We start from the raw sequence: 19,100 nt of genomic DNA on the forward strand, positions 1-19,100 counted from the left end.
AAACAATGAAAATTTAGAAATAGTTGAGAGGATTTTACCTTTGGTTTCAAGTGCCTCTTTTAAATAGTCTTTATTGACAGTAAGAGCAACTTTCCCTTTATCAATTTTAGTCATTAAGTGCTATGTTATCATCTTCTTGTAATCTTTCTCAACACTAACATAAGTTGCATCTTCAAATGATTTCATTTTCTCTCTAGCATCAGAAACAAGTTGTCCAAGCTTGTCAATAGGAGTGGAAAAGTTATCAGTATCAGTCTCCGGTAGGAGACTTGACAAAATATCAACAACATTCTTTTTTGTTTCTACCTCCTTCTGTTGTTCTTTCATCCTCTTCTTCTTGGCCTAGGATTGCATGGCAGTTGCAATCTCCACCAACTCAGTTAAGCTCAAATTGTCCATGTCTAGTGGTCCTTTGATTCTTATAGCATCATCATCATCTTCATCTATAATTTTCTTAGAAGTAAATGATAGAGGTGTCACTTTAGGTTCTGTTTTCTCTATTTGCTTCTCTTCTTCCTCTTTCTTCTCTTTAGATTTATCCTCTATCTTTTCTTATTCCTTATTCATTTCACTGTCATTTACTGATGATAGATGCGTATCAATAGTCTGTGTATCTACCGATGGATCTTCAGAGCTCTTGTTTTCTTTATCTTTCTTCTCTTCCTATTCCTATTGTTGTTTTGACATTTGTGCATCGTCAACCTGCACATTTACATTATCAGTTGCATCAACATCATTAGTACCGGTGTCATCATCAGTAATGAAAACTGTCTTTGTCTGTGTGTTGACTAGTTGATCATCTACCAGTTGGTCTCCCATTACAATTTCATCAATTTGAAATTCATTGATATCAACATTGTCTGGAATATCTTTTGTCTCAAACTTCTTCAGTTGCTCTTCCTCCTCAGGAATCAAACCCAATAGCTTCTTGAATATCAGCTCAGTTTTCATGTGAACTAATTGGGTCTCACCAATTAACAGTCTTGTAAACCTTTTCTTGGATCTAAAAGATGATTTAGCCTTTACTAGAATTTCATCTATCTCCTCTCTTGTAGCTTCAGGTTGCAGATTTTTAAGAATGTACTCAATAAATTATCTATCTTGTTTTATGGTTGCCTGTCATCTAGCCTCAAGCTTTTCATACAAAGAATTTAGAATATTCCCTTGCAATTTAATTAGGGCTTTACTATATTTATTCATCATTTAAACAATTACATCTTTTATCTACCTTTGTTCATCCTCACTAAACTTATCATACAGTTTATCCAAGCCCTTAAGAATTCTATATTCCTTAATATGCATAAACATCTTTTCAAAAATTGTAAGCTTACTTACGAGTTTCTTTACCATCTTAACAGTGGAAGTTCCAACATCCTTTGATCTCTTACCACTAGCTCTTAAGGCTTTCTTCTTACCTTCTGATTTGGTTTCTTCTTCATCAGCAGCTACCAGTTTCTTTTCTTGTTCCTTTTTCCTTTTGTTGTAAACTTCTTTCATCTTGGGTGCTTTAGGTATAGGGGGATCAACGATTTTTCCATTCCTCTTGAATTGAATCTTCGAAGGTTTGTCCTTCTTTGCCTCTATAGGTGTCTCCTTCACCACTATATTGCTTATTTGTCTACCGGTGTTGGTACTAGTTGGGGCACTCGATGCTCCTGCTTGTTGTGCAGCATGTCTTTCTCTTTCTTTTGCAATGGCATCCTTAGCATATCCTTGTTGTTCAGTAAATACCTCCACTTCTTTTCTCACTTTCTTAGCAATTACCGGTCTATTAAGTTTTGAATGCACTTGAAGGGATTTCTCCTTGTAAGTGCCAAAACATTCTGTTGTTGTATTTATCGGTTGGGAAAGCAAATGATCAACATTTGCAATCAGAAGATCCTTGTCTACTTCATATCCCATGGGCATAACCCATGTAGTTTGGGGCTCAGCTGCCTCCATCATGCAAGCATTTGTATCAACCATAAATCAAATGGTGGTTTCATACCGATTGACAACCTCTGCCGGTATCCTTTCCCTTGCATGAATTTTCTTTTGAAAATCTTTAAAATATCTCCATGCAATCTTGTCAAAACCATTACCCAACATTCTAATGGTGTTCTTCATCTGTAGCAGTGTCGGTGTATCCTTAGACCACTGAACATCATCAATACCAAGAAAAAAATTATGAGTAGAAAAATAACTCGATGATCAATTGTCCAAATTTAAACTTAAATCTCATATCCTTCTTGATGGACTCAAGATTTAGCATTAGTTGAGTTCGCAATGCCTCAAACAAATCATAATCAACATATTCCTTTATCATCTGGTATGCGGTATGAATGGTTGCAACAGGGATGTTGTTCATCCTGATAGAATGATATATCTGGTAACCAATAACCATTGAAGCATATTTAACTACTTGATCAATAATATCATTCACTGGCATTTTTCTTCCATCCCATCTTGAATTAGTCAGCATTTCAACATCATTCTTAGGAACGGATCTCAATACTGGAACCTCACCGGTGGCACAAAGTTCGGTGACTACATGAATAGCTTCTTTTGTAATCTTATGTGGTTTGTCGAGCCACATAAATTGGTCATGAATCCTGCTAAGAACATATCTGACATTTTCACCATCAAAATCATCAATGGAATTTATTTCATGGTGAAAAACTTTCTCGATAACCTTCTTAAACTGTTCCTTTATCACTTTGTTCTTATCACACAACAATCTATATTGGTCAAAGATCGTATTAAAACCAAGATCCTCCAATTTTCAATGATAAAAATACCTAACATCTTCTATATGCAACACTCCATAGGGAACTCTGGATAGGGCTCCAGTGGGATCAGTTTCAACAGACTTAAACAGGTGTCTTTTAAATTCAGGACGAGCTCTATATGTAACATATACTAGATGTGGGGTATCCATTGTCAAAGATTCAAACTTTAGATATAGAAAATAGGATTTTCTAGATAAATACCTTTTTCTGCTTTCACAACTAGGGTTTCGACACCGATAAAGTTCTCTCACCGATTGTCGATCGTGGATCACCATAAATCTCCTCAAATCTCTGTCAATGATGCAAACACAAAAATTTTATCTGCTCTTCTCTCTCTCCAAGTTCTCTCAGGAATCCAAAGTGACAAATGATATTCAAAAAGTTCTTTTTATTTCCCCATTATCTACCGCATCAAATGTCATTACTAGTAAAACCCTAAAATATCTTTTAACACACTATCGGTTCTCATAACACATCAAACCTATCAGTTTGATCATAAAATCACTTCTTAATATCATAATACATCAAAGTATGCAGATTTAACATACCTTATGGTCCTTCATGGGGTTTTCAAATAAATCTAACATTAAGCCCCCCCTTAGCTTTTTAACAACTTAGTTTGTCAGTGAAGGGTTCTCCACACTAGGTGAAGAATTAGGATCTTTCGATGGTTTGTCTTCAGTTTTCTCACCATCCTTCTTTTTCCAGATTATGTTCATTTCAACTCCGGTCTCCTCCACATCAACTTTCAACTTCCCTTTTCGGTCAACAAGTCGATTCACCGGTTGGTTCATCTTAGCTCTGCAAAACTTTGCAATATGTCCCGGTTTATGACAATGATAACAAGCCATACCAAACGCTCTCCAAGGTCCAGCATTGCCTCTACCAGTCCTTTTTCTATAAGTCATAGCTACATGACTGTAGTTATGATAGATTGTCCAAACCATACTCATCCTCTTTTCCATCTTATAAGGGCTAGATCAATTGGCATAGGGTCTTTGCCAATTAGGACTTCTTCGGTCACTAAAGGTTCTTTGCCAACCACCAACAAACCTCTGACTTATGTGAGGTGCCAAATTATTTGCTCCATAGATGCACTCAATAGCTGTATGCCCATGCATGTTGCAAGTGTAACAATATCCATTAAAAGTTGCAGGCTTATATCCTTGATATGTATTAGATCTATAACCATTAGCAACATTAGATATGCTTTTACAAACATTAGCAGTATGTCCTAGCTTATGACAATTGAAACATACAAGTTTATAAGGTTTCTTAAAAGTGGGTTTTTGAATTTTAGGTATAGATTTACCTTCTTACATGTTGTCCTTTGTAACAAAAGATTCTGATAAACTTATAAAGCACTGAGGGGGGGGGGGGGGGGGGTGAATCAGTAAAAGAAAAAACAGTAGCACTTTAATTGTAGACCGGTAAAAATAATTGATGTCATGGAAATGGGGACAAGACAACAACAAAGTTCAATGTTAGTAAGTTAGTTTCAACCATAAAACCAAATCAAAGAACTAAAAACCATTCCAAACATATCAAAACAGATTTCAAAAAGCATAAAAGAAGTTTAACAAAACAAAAGAAAGGAGAAGAGCCTCCCTAAGATGCTTACATGATGCCTTTTGATGCTTCTCCCTTGTTTCTCTCCTCTCCAAGTCCCAGATGAGTGTAGCTCGCAGTTTTTATCACTAGTCATGGATGCCATATGGAGATTCAAGATGGTTGGATGTGATAAAAAAATACTCTACAAGTGTAGATAGTGATGCTATGAATCTATGCTAATACCAATATAGCAACAATACTCTAATTCTTCCTTCTTTGCTTGAGGATAAGGGTTCTATTTATAGAAGAAATGGGGAAATGAAGGGTTAATATTGAACAATCTTAACAAGGGTTAGGATTGAAAGATATTCAATCCATGTGAGACTTTCAATCCAATCCCATGTTGACAAGTATCACCATGAGGAGGCTTGAGAGGGGAGATAAGGAGCATTAAATACTCGAGGGGACATGATGGTTACCCTAGGGGGTTGGGTTAGGGTTAGGTTAATGGATATTCCTTTTATCCAAGAGATAAATGAATGTACAAGGGTTAAATGGTTACCTTAGTCAAAGAAATAAATGCTTTGAAGAGACCCATGAGTCAAAAGGATGGTTAAGTTAGAGGAAAGTCTCTAACCAAAGGTAAAAGTTGAGTTAACCATAAATGGTTATATAAGAGCCTTTAATGGTTTGGAAGACTTTAGAGGTTAACCATTTGAAGACATAAAACCTTTAATGGTTATTGACTTTGGAGGTTTTTGAGAAGTGACTTCCTTTTATTTAGGAATGTGACAATGATTAAGATAGGATTAGCCTAATTACAAGAGTTAAAAGAATCTATAAGAGATTTAGGCATGCAAGTGGATTTTGTAGGAGAATGCAAATGGGAGGAATTTTGGGATTTTCAATTAAAATAAAATCATTTATTTCAATAAAATGGTATAATTTACATTTGGATAGATATTTAAATAAATATTAATTTATTTAAATATGAATGTAAATTTTGAATTTTATTTAAATAAATCTTAATTTATTTACATGAGAAAAAGGAAGATAAAGCATTAAATGCTTGAAGACTTTGAGGGAAACCATTAAAGGCTTAAGAAGACTCTAGAAAGAAGCCATTAAGTTTGAAGACTTTAAGGGAAACCATTAAAGGCTTAAGAAGACTCTAGAAGGAAGCCATTGAGTTTGAAGACTTTAAGAGAAATCATTAAAGGCTTGAGAAGACTCTAGAAGGAAGCCATTAAGTTTGAAGACTTTAAGAGAAACCATTAAAGGTTTCAAGTGGATGAGGATAAATAGGATTTTAAATAAATAATTTAATTATTTAAAATAGTTGTGCAACTTGCATTTGTAGGAAAATGCAAGTGGGTGGAGGATAAAACTGATTTAAATAAATGTTAATTTATTTAAATGTGAGAGATGGGATTTTGGGGGATTTAAATAAATATTAATTTATTTAAATGTGAGAGAAGATTAAATTAAACAAATATGATTTATTTATTTAATTAATGGTCTGAATTTGGTTAAGTGAATTAAATCAAATAAATTAAATAATTTATTTAATTAATAGGAGAAGAGGGTTAAGATGAATTAATTAAATATTAATTATTGATTGATGATTAAATAATCAAATAAATACTAAATATTCATTTAATTGAGTGGACAGATTTATGTGTCTACATTTGCCCCTCTTTGAGACGGTGCAGTTTTATCGTGTCATTTCAAAGAAAGAAAAATAGGTGTGAAGAAATATGCCCCATAAATGTTAATTTAGTGGGTGGTATTTCCCCTCGAGAGATGGGCTGAAAATTTTCAAAAAATCGGGCGATCTCTCAAAAAAGAACGAGAAGTGGAGGAGAGGTAGAATAGAAGAAAGTAGCAATAATGGTGAAAGAATGGAATAAACCCAAGTGAATACAGAGAAATGGTAAGCCAGTGAGTACCCGTAGGTTATGCAGGAGATACGGTGCAAATGTGGTGTTGTGCTTTTGATTGACACTATACAATTGATCAAAATTGGTTGGACGATCTGGTGCAATCAGTTTAATTGCCCCGGTCGAGTCAAAGCATGACAATTGATGTCAGTTGTTTGCTTCGACAAGATAAAGTCTGAGTAAGTGAATCAAAGTGACATATTGGTGACTTAGACAATTGATGTAATTACCCAATGAAGTCAAGGTATAGGAAGCAAAATACTCATTGAGGCTTAGACAATTGATGTAGTTGTTTGTTGTGATTGTGTTGGATTGATTGAACAATTTATAGTTTGTGTGTTGTGGGTTGGCTATGGTGAATCATAGAAGCCCCGTTGAGACTAGGTCATTATGAGAAATGCCTGTTGTTGTCTAGGTGTGGCATGATCGATTGCCTGTTGAGACCTAAAGATACTTGATTAGAGTATCTGTTGATAGTCTAGGTGTGCGTGAGTTGATGTACCTATGTAGATAGAGTAACTTGCTTGATTGGGATGACTGAGGATGGGAAACACAACCCTTCCTTTTAGAGATGGATGGTGATGAACATGGCTTGATTGAGTTGATGGGACACGATGAAGGGATTATGATGATGTTGATGATAAAGATAGGAAGGGTGGGGGGTTTGATGTTAGATAGAAGAAATGGAGGACCTATGACGCATTCGTATGGAAGAAGAGAAAAATAGAGTATGCACCCATTGTCATTACTATGTATGAATGATATGTAGCTATTATGAATGTATGGATGGATGGAATGCAACCGAATGCAATATATACAAATGAGATGAAATGATAATCCATAGTGCTTTATTTTTCATCATTGAGAAATGGTAGTATCAATCTTGGACAAGGTAGTAGGAACCAAGTTTGGAGCATTGTACCTATAAGAAAATAGTATAGATAAAGAATATGGACCCTCCATAATGATTCATGCTCATATGGTCGAGGTATACACTGTAGTCAGCAAGCCATAGTGATCCATGACTAGATTTTTGTATATGATCATGTAGCTTAGTGAACTTCCCACGTAGACACCATTAGTACATGCCCCAGATTTTCATTGGAATAAATCACAGAAAATAAACAAGACAATACTTAGGAACCATCCCGGCTGCTCTAATCACTTGTGGATATCTCGGAGTAGCATAGGAACCTGATATAAATGAATAAATAATTTATCAAACTGACCAAGTACTTGATAGCTTAAACATAATTTTTTTGTCAAAGAAAAATGTTATCTTGTCTTTATTTGGTGAGGAAAGATTTATCCCTGTTAAGACAGTTTGCGTGTCATTGTTGATTGTTTGGTTGATGTGATAAGTGGTCATTGTTTGAGTATTTCAAAATGTTTGCTTGGTGTCTGTTTGCGATTGTGTATGTACAAAGTGTTGCCATGTTTTTGATTGATTTGTGATGTTTTATGATATTTTTTGGATTTTGTCAATGTTTTTGAATTTTTTTGGAATTTTGTGACAATTTTAGAATGTTTTTGGTATTTTGTGAGATAGTTTTTCGAATGTTTTTGGATTTTGTGAGATAGTTTTGAATGAAGAACTTAATGAATCATAAGTAATGTAGAATCCAATTCCATCAATAGGTTTAAGAGAATCACCCCCAGTTTAGACATGACTATGAAAAAGCGGGATGCAAGACGCATGAAGTACTATCCTTGATTGCAGATCAATAACAAGCCATGGTTTCAATGATGGATGAGTGGATGCAATAAATGTGATCACAACAAGTCTGAAAGACAATGGAGTCATAGCCTTTACGAGTGATGCATGTTTGTCAATTTTTCACCATCGCACTTACCCAAGGTGCCACCGGAGTGGTTGTTCACCATTTGGATGCATGATTTTTCTTTACTATTTTGATTTTTTTGTATTTTCTTTAGAACATTTATCTGAATGTTTTTGGTGTTTTTCTGATATGTATGGGAGCTTGATGCTCTATAAATTTTATGTATGAAATCATTTGAGGTGCATGTTGTTGATCAGATCTGTTAGCGGTTCTCCTTCTGAAGTAGCCAACTGATATACCCCGGACCCAACAAGTTTGATTCAAACTTTCCCTGATGTTCTTTGTTTGGTTGGTTACGAAGATTCTCTCAAAGAACAAGATCACCTACCTCAAATTACGAGGTCTAACTCGATGATTATAGCTTCTGCTCATGTGCTGCTAATAGGCTTTGAGGTGGTTGTATGCAGCTTGTTGCCTTTCATCAAGTAGCTCTAAATCTTGGAGACGTGATACTCTATATGCTTCATCATCTATGAGATTATGCAAGGAAACCCGTAGAGATGGTATCTTGACCTCAATAGGTAAGATAGCTTCTTCTCCATAGACCAGTGAGTAGGGATTTGCACCTGTAGGGGTTTGAATGCTAGTTCTATATGCCCATAGTGTTGGATTTAATTGAACGTGCCAATCACGACTAGCATAATTGACTATCTTCTTTAGAATTCTCAATATGTTTTTATTTGATGCTTTGGCCTGACCATTTCCTTGTGGGTGATAGGGAGTGGAAAAGCAGTGTTGGATGTGAAACTTCTCACAAAGCTCATAGACATCCTAATTTTTGAAAGGAAGTTCGTTATCTGTGATGATGGGCATGGGTACAACATACCGATAGATGATGTAATTAAGGATGAATGAGGTGATTTGCTTGCCGGTGACTTGGGTAAGTGGAACAACTTCGATCCACTTTGTGAAGTATTCAATAGCGGTAATGATGAACTTATGGTCATTGGATGAAGATGGATGGATCTTACCTACAAGGTCAAGGCCCCATTGACAAAAGGGCCATGGTGTTGTGATTGGTTGCAAATCCTGTACTGGTGCATGTATCAGGTCTCCATGAACTTGGCATGATCTTCTTCTTTGCTAAGGAAGGACTACTTGAGTGAGTCCCACAAATTCCTTCATGTACCTCTTCCAAGGCCTTTGTTATCTCATCCTGTTCCAAAATTTGAAGGAGAGTACCATCAAGACTGCGTCGGTATAGGGTTTAAACAATGATGGTATATCGAGCGTATTTGATTGGTTAGGAGGAAGTGTGTGATCACGTAGATAGGTGTAGAACTCACCGTACCACGAGGATTCAGAATCGGTAAGGCGACATATCATCTTGGATTCAGGGATATCATAAGCGGGAATCCAAAGTTGTTCTACCAAGAACTCGTAGCGTGTTGAATTCTATGGAAGATCTAGGAGAGATGAAATGGTAGCCATGGCATCAGCAACTCAATTCTGATCTCTGGTTATCTGCTCAAAGGTGATAGTTGTAAATGATGCTTTTAAACTATCCACCATTTGCTTGTACGACATAAGTTTATCATCCTTGGTCTGATATTCATTTGTGACTTGTCGGATGACCAGTTGGGAGTCGCCATATATCTGTAGCTCTTTCAGTTTCCATTGTATGGCTAGTCTGAGTCCTGTGATCAAGGCCTCATATTATGCTATGTTGTTTGTACATGGAAAAGTTAGCCTGTAAGACTTCGGGATGTTGTCACCTTGAGGTGTGATAAACAAAATGCCTGCCCCTAAGCCATGTCTAGTATAGGAACCATCAAAGTATAGTTTCCATGGTTGTGCTGTTGTGATCATGAAGATCTCTTCATCTGGAAAATTGGAAGCAAGAGGATGATCACCTGTGAGGGGTGTATCGGCCAACTGATGTGCAATAACTTGGCCCTTGATAGCCTTACGGTCCACATAATCGATGTCAAATTCACTTAGAATCATCACCCATTTGGCCAAGTAGCCTATCAATGCTGCTCTATTGAGTAAGTACTCTAGTGGATCAATCTTTGCAATGAGTTGTACTTTATGTGTTAACAGGTAGTGTCTCAGTTTAGTGGCTGCCAAGATTACTTCTAGGAAAGCTCCCTCAATAGGTATGTAATTGAGTTCATAGCCGACTAGTGTGTGAGAAATGTAGTATATAGCACACTCTTTCCCTTCTGCATTATGTTGAGCCAACAGTACTCCCAATGCTATATTAGTTGCTGAAATATAGAGTAATAGAGGCCTACTTAGATCTGGTCGGATCAACAATGGTGTATTCATGAGATAGTCCTTAAGCATCTGGAATGCTTGCTGGCATCTGGCATCCCATTGAAAGCATATGTTTTTGTGTAACAGGTGTGTAAAGGGGTGACACTTATCTGTCAGTTGTGCAATGAATCTTCAGATGGATTGTAGTCGCCCTTGTAATATCCTTATATGATTGATGTTCCTTGGAGGTGGCATGTCCATTATTTCTTTGACCTCTGTAGGATTGACCTCAATGCATTTGCTTGAGATAATGTATCCTAGAATCTTCCTTGAGTTTACTCCAAACACACATTTCTTTGGGTTGAGTCGAACATGATATTGTTCCAGTCTGTCAAAGATTTTCTCTAATATTTCTAGATGACCTTCTCTTGTTAATGATTTTGCCAATAAGTCATCAACATAATCTTCCATTATAGTATGCATCATATCATGAAAGATGGTTGTCATTGCTCTTTGATAGGTCTCCCCTGCGTTCTTTAGACCAAAAGGCATTACATTCCAACAGTATGTTCCCCATGGACATGTGAAGGTCGTCTTATGTTGGTCCTCTAGAGCGATCTTTATTTGGTTGTACCCTGAAAAGCCATCCATGAGAGAAAGCATGGCATATCCTGTTGTTAGGTCTACGATCATGTCAATGTTTGGTAGGGGGAAGTCATCTTTAGGACATGCCTTATTTAGATCTCTGAAGTCAGTACATATATAGATGACCCCATTTGGTTTGTTGATAGGCACAATGTTAGATATCCAATCTGCATAATCAATTGGTCTAATAAAACCAACATCCAGGAGTTTCTTAAGTTCTGCTTTGACTAGTACCACAATCTGTGGGTGCATCTTGCGAAGCTTCTATTTTACTGGCTTAGCTCCTTCTTCTATGGTGAGGTGATCCATGACTAAATCAGGATCAAGACCAGGCATGTCTACAATGACCATGCAAAGTTGATCTGACACTTCTGGAAGAATTCTACAAACTTTGGTTGTTCCTCTGGAGTTAAAAGAGATGCCAGATGTATGTGGTGAGGAGTTTCAGGAGTCCCCACATTGAATTATTTTGTTTCCTCAATAAGGATCGTTGATCGTTCCTCATTTGCACTATTGGGGAGAATGTCAAACCTTTCATCCATAGGCACCTCAAAGATGTTTTCACTGTTGGATACGCTCTTTCTTTTTACTTTTTTGGGATCAAACAGTGCCACAGTGTGGTTTTCACTGGAAGATCCATGTTTTATCGTTATATTTTTGCAACTAAAAGGTTTGGCATCCACCCCAAAGTATGTTGCGCTATTAAGTTCAATGGTGAATCCAGCTTTGTGATCCCCACTTGGTATTTTATCTCATAGTTCCAAAAAAATGATTGCCTCATCATTTTGGAAATGGTCAAGACATGGGGGATTAGGTTGGTTCCATTCAATGAGTTCAGGATGGATAATGGGCATTACCTCATCGATCAGGTTAAGTTCATAAGATGTGTCAGTGAGGGTTAAGACGTTGTGGTGAAGGTCATTGATGGTACTCTCCCTGTCAGAATCGGGCGTAGGATGTGACGTAGGGATTGTGGAAGGTGCTTTTAATTTAGGAACCCAAGAGGATTTAATTTGTGCTTCTTCGTAAATAGGGATTTCTTTGTGAGGTGGAGGTGGTGATGCATCTTCCTCGTTTGAAGTATTGATATGTATTGAATCAAATTCCCACTCATGTGAGTCAGTCTTTGAGTCACTTTCCAATATCCGATTACTATACCGAACCGGGATATCCTTTGATTTAAAAACTGCAAGTGTGATCGATTGATGTACCTTCGGAGATGGAATGGTTTGTGGTGCAGGAAGGATTATTGGTATCAGTGAATCTGAGACTGGGAGTATTGGTATTGTTGAATTTGCTACTTCTAATGGAATTTTCAGTGTTGTCGATACCATTGGGGGTTCTGATACTGCTAATGGTGTGATTGATGCAGTTGCTGCTGCTGAGGGGGTTGTTGGTTCAATTGGTGGGATGATTGGTACTGTAGATGGTATTGCTAGGATTTTTAGCCTCATTAGGGAAGTTGGTATGGTTCTTGGTGTTGTTGATATAATCAAAGTTGACCTCTTTAGAGTTTTAGGTTGATATAGAGGTTTGTTGTGTTTCCCTTTGAACCTGAGCTTAGGCGGAGTCTCTTTTTGAAAGCCTAATCCAGTATTATCTTTAGGTTTTAATTTAGGCTACAATGGCTCGTGTCATCCTTGCTTGCAAGGTCCCAACGCACTCTGACCATGATAGCCCATTCTTTGCATAATGAGAAGGCCTTTTCCATATTGATATGTTAGAAGTTTAGCTTGTGGGATGTCTGTGGTGATAGGATCTTTATAGATCCATTCTGCTAAGTCCTCATCTCTGGTCTCTTCTTCTTGACTCTTTCCAAAGATAAAAGGTGCCACAGTGCATGATGTAACTGTTGAGATTTACCATGAGTTCTCGGGGAAGTGGGTAGCTATCCAACACAAAAGAGTTGGCTGAGATTGTACTCCCCAGGACCTTCCTTTGCCATTTTCATTTTTAGCTTCTCTTGCTTGGGTATAGTGGTGTTTGAATTGGAAAGAGAGGCTAGACTAACATATGATGTGGATGGGATAGCTTCTCTGTTGTTGGGAACAATAATCTCTAGTTGATGGTTGATATTGTGACAATATGCAAATGGATTTGCATCGCCCAAGATTGTAATTTCTACATCATTATGAGGAAACTTGATACACTGGTGGTAGGTGGATGGAATGACTTGCATGGTGTGTATCCAAGGTCTTCCTAACAACAAATTATACGGTAAAGGAAGGTCCAAAACTTGACATATGATGTGCTTCACCACTGGGCCCACTCAGATTGGTAACACAACTGCTCCTTTGGATGAAAACTCTACATCATCATTGGCTTTTATGGTTATCTTTTTGCGGGGATCCACTGATTCAACTGCATATCCCAATGTTGTGACCAATTGTAATGTACAAATATTTAGGCCTGCTCTATTGTCCATCAAGTCTCGCTTGATCCTATGTTGGTTGATAAATCCTTCAATATGGAGTGAGGCATTATGAGGTTGCTGGAAGGATGTATTGTCACTTTCAAAGAAAGTGAGACATGGTGATGACCTCATACTACCAACCATAGCTTGAAATTGATCTATATTTAGATTGGTAGGGACTGACGCCTCTTGGAGAGCGTGATCCAAGATTGTTTTATGAGATGGGGATAGGCACAAAATCTCTAAGATGGATATAAGTGTGGGTGTCTTATCTAACTGTTCCACAATGTTATACTACTTTGGGATGGAAGTTGTGCCTTGTGGAGCTGCTTTAATGGTGATCTTGCTACCACACGTAACAACATTGCCGATAGGGCTTGGCTCTTTGATGGTAATGATTCCAATTTATTCATTGGCATCATATAGGTGATTCACAATGTAATTGTAGGCGGCTCGCATATAATCATTTGTATTTGTGTTTTGTCCTGAAGTGGAAGGACCCCTTTGATCTTGTGATGGAAGTGGATTCTCAAACATAAGGTGATCATTATTTGTGGTTTTTGGGTCGTGTCCTTCAATTTTAATCTCTCCTCGGTCAATAAGATCTTGAACAACATATTTTAACCTCTGACAGTTACTTGTTTTATTCCCTTTCGCTTGATGGAATTTGCAATGTTCATTATCCCTCCACCATGAAGGTTTGACCTGAGGTTTGTAATCAAATGTCTTTGGTAAGGTCACCAGATTTGAAGAGACCAATTGACGTAACATTGTTTCAATAGGTTCCCCTATGGGAGTGTATGTACGTTTTGGTTTATAGTTTTGTTGGCATTGTCTCAGTTCCTCTTGTGGTACATTGTGTCCTTGATTTGGTGGGGGAGCAACCGTGTTGTTCTTAGGAGGGGGGTTTTGCCCTGCAAATCAGACCACAAGTTGTGCACTCTTGATAGTCCTTGCATCTACAACCCCGTCATTGATGATGTTTTTGTTTTTATTCCAGAAGTTAGGTTTATCACGATTGAAGCGTGGATGAGAGTCATCTTTGGGTTCATTGTATATCTTGATAAGCCCCTTTTTGATGAGGGCCCGTTCACATTCTAAATCCCAGGTGATCATGTCATTAAAGGACTCTATGCCTTTCATGTCTAGATGGAATTTCATTTCTTTGTTCAAGTTGGAAATAAATATTTCCACTAGTTCTCGTTCAGGTAACTGAAGAGAACGTCCGCTAGACATTTGTCGCCATCATTGTAGGAAAGTTGAAAAATAGCTCCCCTAGTTTTTTCTTGGTGTTACACAAATCAACCATGGTGACATCGCATTCTGTGTTATGTGAATAACGTGCAATGAATTTCTGGACCATTTCTTCGAATGTCCTAATGCCACCTATTAGTTGGGAAAACCATTGCATGGTTGTCCCTCCCAAACTCTAAGGAAAAAGGTGCATTAGGTATGTGTCTTCATATGCCACTTCTAGGCAAGCTGAATGAAATTCCTTGACATGATCTCGAGGGTCTCCTTTTCCCTGATACTTTTCAAACTTAGGTGTTTCAAACCATCATAGAAAAGGTGTCATATGTAGAGTCCTATCAAAGGGAGAGGCACAAATATCATTAAGTGAAAACTAGATAGTTTTCACACCACTGTGGAGTTGTTGGGTTAAATTCTCGACTTGTTGCCTCAGCATGTCAATGTCATTAGGAGGAGGAGGAGGTGGGGGATTTTCTTGATGAAGGTCATATCTAAAGTTATCTCGACCTCTTCCACCATCATTATGACTATGGTGTTTTGATGCTTGCCTTAATTGTGCAGTATCAAAATCAGAGGGTAGTTTGGCTCCCTCTTGGGCAAGTCTTAAAAAGTGAGCATCAACGTTGTTCTTGAGGATTTCATTAAAAAGTAGATTGAAGAGGGGGTTGTGTTGTGCCCTTTCTATTGTTGTAGGAGTAGGAGTACTTGGATTTTCATCATTTGCCTTTCCTCCAAGGGCTTCTTGGAATTCATTGAGATTTTCCTCCTCTTCCTCCTCGATCTCTAGTTGTCTAGATCTTGATTTGGTTTGAGCCATTTTGTTTAAAAGTTGTTGTTGAAGTTTGGTGAAAATGATTATGAGTTGGTGATGAAATGAGAGATAAATGTTTGGTGAAGTGTTTTGCATATGAATCTCTAACACTTAAAGGTAGATGTGACCACAATCTTTCTATGAATTGCTTGTTGTGTTTTGAAAATATTTGATATGATAAGGTTTAGAGAGGCCTGAGATGTGTTACAAACCCAACTACCTAGTAATGAGAGGATGCACTTATAGACTAGTTTTAACCTGCATAGAAATGCCTCTTAGGATGAGTTTATCCTAGATGTAGAGACACTCTTAAAAGTGATGTGTTATGTTGGATTCAAGCAATATTGAAAAAGAACTTAGGGAAAGACCTCTTTATGTTTTGAGAGTTGGAATGGATTGATGGTGTGTAAATGTGAGAATGGATGAAATGTTAACTTCAATAAAAACTCTTTGTTACAAATGGGAAAAATTCTTCCTCTTCTCTTTCGAGGGTTGGTGGTTCTTCCCGAGCTCTATTATATGTGATGCGGATGTCTAGAAAGAAAGCAAGATTGATTTTGCCTCCTTTGTTTTTATGATAACTCAAAGCTCTGTATTGAGTATAAGCTCTATGATTTAAAGACTCTTGATCAAACTCGTTGGATTTTCCTTGAAGATATAGACACATGTGACGTAAGAAGGTTCTATGTGAGACAAATATTTGTTTATTGAGATAGAAAAATTTCCTTCTTTTGATGAAAGCCTTTGAGTTCAATGGTCTTTTCTTCAAATTGATATGTTGGTGAAGATTCTTCTTTCTCAAAATGTGAAGGATGGTCATATAGTTTGATACTTTGTTTTTGCACTTTGTTTTTTAATTTTTGCCAAATGTTGGTGTTGAAAATTTGTGTTGGATGAATACTTGTTTTTGAATTTGTTTTGATTTTCTTTGACAAGAAAACAGAGCAAGCACACAAACACAATAATGTTGCCTAAAAGAAGGCACAAATAAGTGTGGGTCTAAATCAACCCAATCTTTGGACTTTTTGACCCCTTTTCCAAATGTTTTTGAGTATGTTTTTCCAAAAAAGTCTGAAGTCAGCTCAGTTTATCACTGGTCTTGACACAAAACAAAGACACTTCAAACACACTTTACCCCTAAGGTCAAATGGCCAGTTACGATAATTTCAGCCCACATCTTGATATTTCTTCAACTTTGGTACTACATACCTTATGAATCCCGTCGTTGCAGGTAAGGATGTGATATACTAAGTCTTGCGCGAGCATAACAAATAGATAATCCCTATGATGGGGGAGTCACCACTTTTATCAAGCTACAAGTAGCCTTTCAAAAAGCTATGTTTCTACTCAAGGAAATATGTATGGTGAGTATCTTGGGAGCAAAACCATCTATTCTCTTGCACTGAATTTATCACAAATATTCTCAATCAATAGAACGGGAGGGTTTCTACATAAAAGGTGTCTAGTAATTTTTGATGTTTTTGGACATGAGTTCATTCTGCAGTGACTCACTTAAGAGCCTTATAACTAGTGGTGGGGCCCATTTGTCCTTTGGGCAAGTTGCACTGTAGGAACAACTATACCTAAGGCTATAGCTTTTGCTCACACTTGATTTCTATAACGGCTCGAAGGATTTACCGCACGAGGTCATTCCCAAGAGTGATGTCTCTCTTGGAAGGCCTCTCTTAAAAAGATAAACTTTGAGTGTTACTAACACTTTTCTCTTGCATCTAGGACCACGAAAGCCAAGGGAGAGGATAGTGTGTGTTAGAAGTAGGACCACTCGACAAACTTTGCACAAGCGTGCCAATCACTGAAAACACTTGTTCTTTTTAATTGATTTTCATTGCAATATGATCTAACTATTCGGAGATGTTGCTCCAACATATATGGTGTTATTTTTAACCAAGATATCAAAAAAATTTACACTTGACAAACTTTTGGAAAACAAACCTGGTCAACAAAAATAAAGTCGTGTAGCCTTTGTAGAAAAAAAGGTAAATGTGAGGTTCTTTTTATGCACCAAATGAAAATTTGAGTTTGTTTTAATTGCACCAAATAGAAAATGTGAAGTTCTTTTTATCCATTTGTGAAAAACAAGAAAGATGAAGTTCTTTGTTATGCAACAAATGAAAACTTGATTTTGTTTTAGTTGCATAGAAAATGTGAAGTTCATTTTATCCCTTTGTCAAAAACAAGAAACATGAAGTTCTTTTTTTATGCACCAAATGAAAAAGTTGAGTTTGTTTTAGTTGCACCAAATAGAAAATGTGAAGTTATTTTTATCCCTTTGTGAAAAACAAGAAAGATGAAGTTTTAAACCAAAGGAATTAAAATGTTTTAAATTAACTCCTTCCAAAACCTGCACAAAAAAAAAATTAGAAAATCTGCAACTAAAATATTCAAAAAAAGATAGTGCACGTGGTGGGCTCACAAACCTAAAATAATGTCTTTGAAGTTACAAAAGTGTTGGATTCACGTCGGGTTCACCAAATGATGTCATGGAAATGGGGACAAGGCAACAACAAAGTTCAATGTTAATAAGTTAGTTTCAACCATAAAACCAAAACAAAGAACTAAAAATCATTCCAAACATATCAAAATAGATTTCAAAAAGCATAAAAGAAATTTAACAAAACAAAAGAAAGGAGAAGAGCCTCCCTAAGATGCTTCCATGATGCCTTTTGATTCTTCTCCCTTGTTTCTCCCCTCTCCAAGTCCCAAATGAGTGTAGCTCTCAGCTTTTAGCACTAGTCATGGATGCCATATGGAGATTCAAGATGGTTGGATGTTATAAACAAATGTTTTGCAAGTGTAGATAGTGATGCTATGAATCTATGCTAATACCAATATAGCAATAATAGTCTAATGTTCCTCCTTTTCTTGAGCATAAGGGTTCTATTTATAGAAGAAATGGGGAAATGAAGGGTTAAGATTGAGAAATCTTAACAAGGGTTAGGATTGAAAGATATTCAATCCATGTGAGACTTTCAACCCAATCCCATGTTGACAAGTGTCACCATGAGGAGGCTTGAGAGGGGAGATAACGAGCATTAAATTCTAGAGGGGACATGATGGTTACCCTAGGGGGTTGGGTTAGGCTTAGGTTAATGGATATTCATTTTATCCAAGGGATAAATGAATGTGCAAGGGTTAAATGGTTACCTTAGTTAAAGAAATAAATTCTTTGAAGAGACCCATGAGTCAAAAGGGTGGTTAAGTTAGAGGAAAGTCTCTAAGCAAAGGTAAAAGGTGAGTTAACCATAAATGGTTATGTAAGAGCCTTTAATGATTTGGAAGACTTTAGAAGTTAACCATTTGAAGACATAAAGCCTTTAATGGTTATTGAAGACTTTGGAGGTTTTTGACAAGTGACTTCCTTTTATTTAGGAATGTGACAATGATTAGGATAGGATTAGGCTAATTAGAAGGAGTTTGAAGAATCTAGAAGAGATTTAGGCATGCAAGTGGATTTTGTAGGAGAATGCAAGTGGGAGGAATTTTGGGAGTTTCAATTAAAATAAAATTATTTATTTCAATTAAATGGTGTAATTTACATTTGGATAGATATTTAAATAAATATTAATTTATTTAAATAGAATGTAAATTTTGGATTTTATTTAAATAAATCTTAATTTATTTACATGAGAAAAAGGAAGATAAAGCATTAAATGTTTGAAG

This window comes from Cryptomeria japonica, chromosome 4 (assembly GCF_030272615.1).
Source record: "Cryptomeria japonica chromosome 4, Sugi_1.0, whole genome shotgun sequence".
Lineage (NCBI taxonomy): Eukaryota > Viridiplantae > Streptophyta > Pinopsida > Cupressales > Cupressaceae > Cryptomeria > Cryptomeria japonica.